Raw genomic sequence first — 10,288 nt, forward strand, 5'->3', positions numbered from 1 at the left:
ACGAACATAAACGAACACGAACACACCTGATTTCTAAACGAACGAACACGAACACAAATATTTTCGTTCGTTTACCGTTCGTGTTCGTTCGTTTGTTCGGTTAAGTTAAACGAACGAACATGAACAAGCCTCCGTTCGTGTTCGTTCGGTTCGTTTACAGCCCTAGCTAAAAGATGAGTCTAAGGGGCTGTTTACCAAAATGCTTACCTAGTAAGTGCTTACATATAAGAATCAACACTATAATTTACCTTGATGCGTAAGATTTTAGTACATCAAAACGTATCGAATGCAACAATTTACTGGGTAAGAGTCGTCATCTTCACTTACCGGGTAAGACTCTACATAGCTCTTACCGGTAAAATTCTTGGTCTTTGTCATGTTCATCCGATGAGGAAATTTATCCAGTAAGCACTTACCAAGCAAGCGTTTACTTATATAAACATGACACTCACGTTTTTATATATCTAATATTGTGATTAATTTTCCTACCAAACTTCACACACACCAACTTCAAATTCGTATTATATTTTGTAAGTTATGAAAGGTGTATCATGGTGTGTTTTTAGAGTGACTATCGTGAATTGATTTAGGGGTCGTTTAATAAACGTTTATTTGGTAAGTGTTTATTGGGTAATTTTCTTTACCAGATGAACATGATAAGGGTCAAAAATCTTATCCAGTAAGAAAAATGATAAAGATGACAAGTCTTACTTGGTAAGTGAGGATGACAACTCTTACCTGGATAAATGCTTACCGGGTAATTGTTGCATACAATACCATTTTGATGTACTACACTTTTACTCGGTAAAATAAATTATAGTGTTGACTCCTAACGGTAAACGCTTACTAGGTAAACATTTAGGTAAACGACTCCTTAATAATAGTTTTTTTTTTATAATTCTGTTTTTTGATTATTTTATGTCAAAATAATCACATTTAAATAGTTGTAGCTAAATAAACCTCTAATTACTAATTTCTTTTTCACATACATTAATAATTACTACTTGATTTTTACATTCTTAATACATGATTTGAACCGACTCTAACAAAATTATATATATATATATATATATATATATATAGCATTCCCCATTTAATAATTATATAGATAGTCAGGAACGAACCTATAGTAGCGCATACGGTGGCACATGCTACCGTATTATACCTCCGTTGAAAGATAAAAAATTTAGGTTTGTAAAAGGTGCAACCATATTAATTTGTCGTGTGTCACCGTATGTCTTTTAAAACTACAATGAGAACATGTTTTATTTGATATAGTTGGTTTGTATGACCTCTATTTCACCTCAGACCCAAGTTCGAATCATGTTAATGTCATTTTTCTTAGTCAAATAGTATCACCGTTTAAAATTTTTCCTATACTTATTTTTTATAGTCAAATGGTATCACCATTTGAAATTTTTTCTAAATCCATCACTATAGATAGGAAAACTAATAATCAACATAAATAATGGTTAAATTATATTAACCAATTTTTAAATAATAAAAAAAATCCAAAAATCCCTTTGAGTCAACATAATTATTTATAGAAAATTGTAGTCATCCAATGAAATAAGGAGGGAGGAATTGAAGTGAGATTTTCCTTGGATTTCACAATTGTCCTTATCTTCCACCCATCACTAATAATGTTGGGATCACCATCTAATCACTAATTATGGTGTTTTTATTTTGTCTTTTCATCAATTTTTAATCTCTAATTTACCACAAAAACTACTACTCAATTACCATCAACTCTTATATCTGACAAGCTGAAACTTATTGAAACGCTACATGTACTATGTTTGACAACAGGTAATCGTGGTTTCTGGGCCAGCTTACGATCACAAATGGCTTTGAGTTATCTTAGTTGACCTCCTTGGCCAGAAGGGTTTTGCCGACGCTTGGATTCAAATATTGGGTATGTTATATTTTCCACTACGTCCCCTTTGAGACTTAACAGTGCTGCGCCACAGCCCAAGTGGTTTGACAAAATAGTTGATAAGCTAGTTAACTGTTAATTAAGAAAATAGTTATTAACTGTTATGTGATAAATTAGCCAGGTTTGACAAAAAACTAGATGACAATGTAATATGAATTACAAATAAATGTTGAAAATTAATTGAAAAAAATGTTACAATCATTATTGTAAATAAGTGACAAACAGTCGGTAGAGTTATTGAAATGCTACTTCGACTATCTGCAAGTAAAATATGCTTGTGATATACGACCATGGATCTTTATATCAGTTTGTGAGCGTGAATTATGTGTATAGTAAGTTTATAACAACATGTTACTGAATAACCGATGAATAGACCCAAACTGAAGATTACAGTTTATTATTCATAGCCATTGAAGTCTAATAAGTCATAAATTAATCTGTAGTTTATTTCAGTATCAGCTTCAAAATATTCACCGACTTCTTACAATGTGAACTTCAAATTGTCTGTTATAAAATTTACTTATATAAATGATTATAACTTTTTATATTAATAAAAAATTAAAATTGGAGACGGGTTTTGTATGAGACTGGTTGAATTTGTCGGGAATCAAAATTTTTTATTTAAAAAAAATTAAAAAATAAAAAAGAAAACATAAATTGGAAGTGTTCAATTCCGCATGATGGTTGTCCGTCCACACGTGGTAATAGAAGAAGGATTAATCTCTGCCACACGATCTCAATCATCTTTAATTATTATCACTAAATAAATACGTGAAATTTGTTTAAATATGTCATAAATAATTATCTTAATTTTCAATAATAATTAAATAAGTCATACGCTAAGAAAATTATTTAAATAACATGTGATAGAAAAAATATTTTTTATTTATATACTATATTATATATTATTTGACAAAAAAAATTAAAAACCATTTTTATGTATAAAGTACTGTTTATTGATGCATATTACTTAAGATTCAAGATTACAAGTAGATTGTGCGTAACTCCAACTTATTAAAGTTTTATGTTTGAATTCGTGTAACTAACTGCAGATAAACACAATTAAATACATGATAAACATCTCATTTTAATTATAAAAACCTAAAATATAATTAGGATAGTCATTGAGTTCTAACATAAATACTTAATTATTATCTTTACAAAATTATTTTACTAAATCGAAAATAAATTAGTTCGTTTTTAAACTTTCATTAAATTATAATAAAAAATTAAATTAAAGAAATTACACAAAAATGAGAACTTTTAAATAATTAATTTGATATTAATATCGATTATTTTTTCAAATTTTTTTTATAATATTTTCATATTTATATTTCATTCAAAACTAAAAACATTTTTATTTTTCTTAAAACCACATAAAATCGCATTATAACATCGATAGAACCAAAATATAAAACGAAATATTAAAATCAAGATGTATCTCGCTACATTGCGCGAGTACCCTTCTAGATATATTATAAAGCATTTGACATAAATTTTTAAAAACCACTTTTGATATATCAAGTAATGTTTATTGATGTGTATTACTTATTCAAGATTACAAGTAAATTGTGTGTCAGTACAACCTATTAAAGTTTCATGTTTGAATTTGTGTAACATTTCAGATAAACAACATCAAATACATGATAAACATCTCATTTTAAATACAAAAAAAATCTAAAATATAATTAAGATAATCATTAAGTTCTTACACAATATTTAATTATTATCTTTAAAAAAATTTATACTATTCAATTAAAAATAAATTACTTTGTTATTAAATATAAATTAAATTATAATTAAAACATTGAATTAAACAAATTACATCAAAAAACAAAAACTTTTAAATAGTTATTTTAGTACCAATATCGATAGTTTTTTTTTTCAATTTTCTTGTGAAATTTTCAAATTTATATGTTGTTCAAACATTAAAACATTATCACTTTCTCATAACCATATAAAACTGTATTATAACATCGATAAAAATAAAGAATAAAACAAAACATTAAAATCAAGATGTATTTTATTGCATTATGTGAATTATCTTTTTAGTTATCTTAAATTTTGATAGTCATTGAATATATGTTATTAAATAATTAAAATCATTTTATAAATACTGAAAAATAGGTTTAAGACAAATTAAGAAAAGTAAATAAAAAATATTTTTATATATAAAATATAATTTTTCCCGAAACCTGATAAAATATAATTATTAAATAATTAATTTATAAAAAAAATGATTTAATTTAATAAGAAATAAGGAAGGGAGGGCAAAAATTAAGGCAGAAGTTGCGCGGGGTGGAGGGTATGTTTGGAATAACACAACTTTACACGTATTTACACGTGATTTCCCTCTCCGTGTAATCATTCTTTCAAAACCACCATTATTCATTTCCCACTAAATACTAATATTTTAAAATAAATAAATTGTAATGTATTTTAATTTGATTTTTATTTCAGACAACGTATTTTTAAAATTTTCATTTTGGTATATAAGCTGTAAAGTTGTAAACATTTAAGTACCCGAGTAACCGGTTGAAGGTTAATTTTAGATTAAAAAAATTCATGTAATTAACCACGTCAACAAATAATACTGAGTTGGATACCACATCACTCGCCACATCAGCATGATAATCGGTTAATTCTTCAACCGGTTACCCGGATACTCTAAATGTTCAAAATTTTACATTTTAGGTATCAAGATGGAAGTTTTAAAAGTACATTACTTAAAATAGAAATCAACATAAGTACGTTACTTTTTCATGCAATTTGCCCTTTTAAAAATGTTATATTTTTTAGAGTGAAATTACATCTATTTTTTCTACTAAAAACAATGGAAGTCTTCAGTTTGCATATATCTCGACTAATCTCAAGAACTTTGAAAAACAGTTAGAAAAAATCCTCAGTGATTTTATGGGGTTCGAACCAGTGATCTTTGAGGAGAATCCTCAACAATTCAAAACTTATTGACAGTTAAACTAACCCCATAAAGTTTTGTCCTTGTAGTTGGGTGTTTTAACGGAATATGTTCGTTTTTACATTGAAAAATCAATGGGTCGTATCTCTGTGGTTCCTTATCACAAATTTATAGTAGAAAGAGTTGTTAGGGTAAGGACACTTTAGTCTTTTTACCTATTCCATTTTATTTTCTATTAAAAACTTATAAAAAATTATATTATGCATATATATACACATGTACATATACGAACATATAACCATTTGTAGGTCAACAAACGTGAAACCCCCACAACCCAAACTCTGATAAAGTCTCGACCTTTCTCCGTCCATGCCGCACCGTGGCTAGCACCACTGTTTCCGTTCTAGCCTGTCTTGGTGACTTCCCAACTTTCCCTTCCCCAATAAAAATCTCCCGCTAAACAATATATGCTTATATTCATTGAAATTCTTTATTGTACATAATACATCAAAGAATATACGGGTTCTGGCCCCTATAGATAATAACTGAGTCCAACATGCGTGCACACACACACATATTAACATAATCAATTTATAACATGATAACAATGAACGATGAACCAAATGGGAATATAAAAATGTTGAAAACCATAAGAGCCAGTAAAATTTGTACAGTTTCTGTGAGTGAAATAATAAATATGAATATATAGTCTCGTTTCACATTGTGAAATAATATATGTGAACACAGAGTAATGTACTCATATTATAAAACAATACATGTTTCAGTTGTTTTCATAGGTTTCGACATTTTTAAGGTTTCCAATTAATTATACTATTGGTTACCTTACACAAATTCACTCAAAATCTTTTTGTTTTGGAAATATATAATATTTATATACGATAAATATAACAAATACTCACACACTCTCCCTACCTTTGGTGATAATTGAACCATTGATCTCCTAAGAGACCAATGACTCACATACCGCTAGGCCAAAAGCCTTTGGTTTAAAATCTTAATAATTTAAATCAAAGAATAAGCACTTTTTTTTTTTGTTTAAAGTAAGTGGAGTCTTGAATTTGAAGGGTTATTATTAGTCATATGAATATTATATGATCATTTTAAGGTAATTACTTATTTCATTTGTACAATAATATTACGATAATTTGATGGTCTATTTTTCTATTTATTTTTTGTTTTTTTAAAAATTCTACTCATTATATTTTGTAACATTATATAAAAATGTTTTTAAATTATAATTTTTTGTATAAAAAAAAGAGACCCTACATCAAAATTGTTAGATTTTGAAAACAAAATATCAAAAAATTACTTGGATAATTCAAGGATCGTGTATAAAACACTTTTCAAAATATGTGATTTCGACCCTATTGCATGGGGTATCACGAAATCAGATTTGGGGATAATCCAAAAACAAAAAATCTGGATTTCAGGCAAAATCCAAGATCACAAACACATAATACCTTGCTTGAACATGGGTGTCCCCCCTTGACCCCGATCACAATCACAAACACAAATCTGGATTATGCTCCTTTAGAGACAAAATCCGACAGGGTAACAATATATACGAAGAAGATGATCTGCAATCACCAAATGAAGCCTTATATAGCAACTAGCGGTTAAGTCGATTATTTTTGGCGGGAAGTCGTGTCTGTTCCCAACAAGGGTGTCCCTCCTTGATCCCACTTAGAGGGACCGCCACCGGGGGCTCTTCCCCTCAGAATCCCACGAGGGGCGCTGCCCCTAGGCCCCTGCGTTCCTAAGATCAACTTAATTTATCCGAGCATGCACTTCGCACCTCCCAACTCGAATTATAGCTAAGTCTAATTTTTGTTTGTCTCACCTTGATCCCGATCATACTAAATGGCTTGATGAAACCAAAATCACCAACAAAAATCTTCATAATATTTTTATCCTTTTCTTTCGTTTTAGCATGATTAAATAGAATATGCACATAATAAATGTTTTTTTTATCTAATTATACAAATTATAAATTAATACTGTAATATAAGTCAAATTAGAGGTTGTTTGGTTGGTTTTCATTAAATCTTGTATGAATAAACCTGTCTGTATAAATTAATAAGATTTTTGTTTGAAATGGTTTAAAGTTTGATGAAATAAACGTGTTTTTTTAATTGGGAGGGATATGTGTAGAAAAAATTTCATCTCATGAAATAAACCACAATTTTCATAAATACGCAATTTCACCTGTATTCATGTATATATTAATTCACCACATGAAATCAAACACAAATTTCATCTATAATCTATTTTCTGTTTTTCATCTAATGAAATCAAATACAATTTATATCTATATGTTATTTCACCTCACGAAACCAAATACAATGCACCTCATGATTTGTATAAACCAAACCCTAAACCCTGAATTTGTTGATCGACAAACCACCAGCATTTGGCGGCGCCAGTGGCGTAACCACAATGCCGGAAACCGCAAGTCTCTCGAACCTTCCATGAAGTGTCACCGCGTTTCCAGAAGGATCCTCCGGTTGATGTAAGGTGACGTCATCCCAGTACCGCTTAGAACAGAAACACCTTTTCCTCTCTGGCGAGTAAAGACACCGAGATTATCAGCCGGATAGAACCATATTAAATCGGGCCCGAAGGAGATACAAAGAATATACAGAATGAATAAAACTTTATTAACGTTCTTTAATTTGTTCAATCTCTTCATGTTCCTTTTTAAATTTCGAGTCAATGATAATTTTGTTGCTATTTCTTATTACTTTTAAACCATAATCATGAGCACGATTGCCCCTCAAAAACAAAAACAATCATGACCATAATAATGTGGTCTTTTTACTCAATAACTTTGAATCATTGTACATGACCATCTTCGTTTTCATGCATTTTCTTTAATTATTTCTTTGTAAAAACATATATTTATTGATATAATTAATAACAAAAACTAGTTGACGTAATTTGACATCGTTTGACTATAAGAAATAAATATACGAAATTTTTTTTTTCAATCAGTGGCACCATTTGACTAAGAAAATGACACTAATACGATTCGAACTTGGGTCTAGGGTGGAATAAAAGACTTGCAAACAACTATACCAAATAAAACTTGTTCTCATTATAGTTTCAAAACACATACAATGACACACAACAAACCAATACGGTTGCACCTTTTATGAACCTAAATTTTTTTTACCCTTCGACGGAGGAATAATACGGTGGCACGTGCCACCGTAACCACCAAAGTAGGTACGTCCTACCTGCAAAGCAGGTGATCACCCAAACATTAGTTAGCTCACATATCGAGTTGAATATCCAGGTTAAAAAAATAAAACTATTAACCAGTTATTTTTATTAATATACAAATGATACCAACAAAAGAGAATTTGACTTGTCATGTTCTTTAGTAATGGAGTTAAATTGCTTGCATGTTAATGTAATTATATATATATATATATATATATATATATATATATATATGTTTTCTCTTGCCATTAAAATATTGGACTTTTTAAAGCAAAATGTAGTTGTAAACCATTTGTCATTGCAACTTCTTTTCCCTACATTATAAAAAATGCAATATATGACTTGTCATGTTGTTAAAAAGAAATGTTTGACTAGTCAAAATCATAAATATAAAATTTAGTTTTTTTTCCCCCTTAGATAACTATATTTGGAAAATGATGGAATGTGAATTAGTTAAATCCAACAAAACACGACTTCATACCCGAGCTGACATTGCTTTCGACGTCATCTGCATCCTTGGAATGTAATGTTGATACGACGAAACAATACCAGAAATTATACGTCTGTGCTAATTCAACACGGAGTACGTGGTCAAACCATAAAAATCATGCAGAACGTGGCATGATCGTAAGAATGCAACTTGTCACTCGTTGTTGCACTTTGCGTATGATGTAGTTTGAAAAAACCAAACGAGTTTGTGTATGACTACTAGCTCGCCCTTGAAGTTGCTTCTTGACCAATGACATGTTCTATTTCCCGTCTGAGGTCATTTCATGGTTATTTTCCTTAAGATCACACTCATGGGTTTTTTTCACGTAAAATTTCACATACACACACACTCTCTCTCTCTCTCTCTCTCACATATTTGAAGGTTATTACTTTATCTTCTAATCTAATCTGATTCTTCTGCGTTGGTGTCATTTAGAATGATTTGCAAATCTAATTTAGCATAGTTGACTTATTTTGACTTTCTGCTTAGAAATCACTGTTTATTGGTGACGGGTTTCACAACATGGTATCATGCTATATATGTCTTGGAAATTAGTATACTGTTTAATTAGACACATCATAAGTAAAATGTTTTTGGAGTCAATATCTTATAACGACCTTAAAAGGTAATTGCATACTAAAGTTTTGCACAAAATGGAAGTGTAGGTTTTTATGGAAATGCAACGTCTTTAAATAAAAAAGGTACACATATGATGCGATGTACAAGAAGAATAATAAGCAAGAAGAATAATAAGCATGTGGTTTAAGGAATAACATAAAAAGGAGAAAATATGTGTTCAAATTAAATATAAATCAGTGAAATAAGTAAATAAAAAAGAAGTAGAAGATCTCTGATTTCAAATGCAAAAACACAAACTTGAACGACGAAGGTAGTTGTCATTCTTGAAAAACAAATGGCAATAATCGACCCTAATTAATATGGCCTATATCGACATTGAACCAGACAGGAGTTACACAACGACATTTCAAAAGCGCCATTGCGAATTACAAGGAGGATAATGCCCCCGAAAGGGAAGAGGGTACCTTCACTTAAAGTCATAAATGGCGTCACAACAAGAGGTTATGTGATGCTTTAAATCCCAAATCAGTAACCATACCAAACCAAACAAATATAAATCAACTTAAAATTACAGTGGGATTTGATAATCCATGACTCACAATTATCACCTTCTACGAATTTTAACCTCATCAGGTTGTCACAAACTCACTCGCTTAAATTCAAAACGTCATTGTGAGGCTCATTAAACACATGACTCCGTATTCATCGTTGATGTGGGGATTCAAAAGCTATTGACTGACCACAACTTAAGAGTTACAAGAAACTCACAACTTTCATCCTCTTCCTTATAAACTGTTCAAAGATTTATCTGACACAGAATATTATACGACGAAATAAAATAAAAAACTATTGCAATTCTTTTGTGAAGGAAGAGAGTACAAGCTACATAGTACATACCCCCTTCTCTCTGTGTGTGTGTGTGTGAGAGAGAGAGAGAGAGAGATTTCACTATATTAAAGCTTGAACCCTCACATTCTTGATCTCCCTATTCTTTGGCCAAAAGCCATTCAACCAACAAAGGCAACTCTTGTTTCCACTTTTCTTTCTCTCTCCCACTCACAATTTTCATCCTAAAAGAGTACAAGAAATCCAACTTTGTGTTGTTTTTGCCCTCTTTTTCTTG

This window comes from Cynara cardunculus (assembly GCF_001531365.2).
Source record: "Cynara cardunculus var. scolymus isolate 2C chromosome LG 7, CcrdV1, whole genome shotgun sequence".
NCBI lineage: Eukaryota > Viridiplantae > Streptophyta > Magnoliopsida > Asterales > Asteraceae > Cynara > Cynara cardunculus.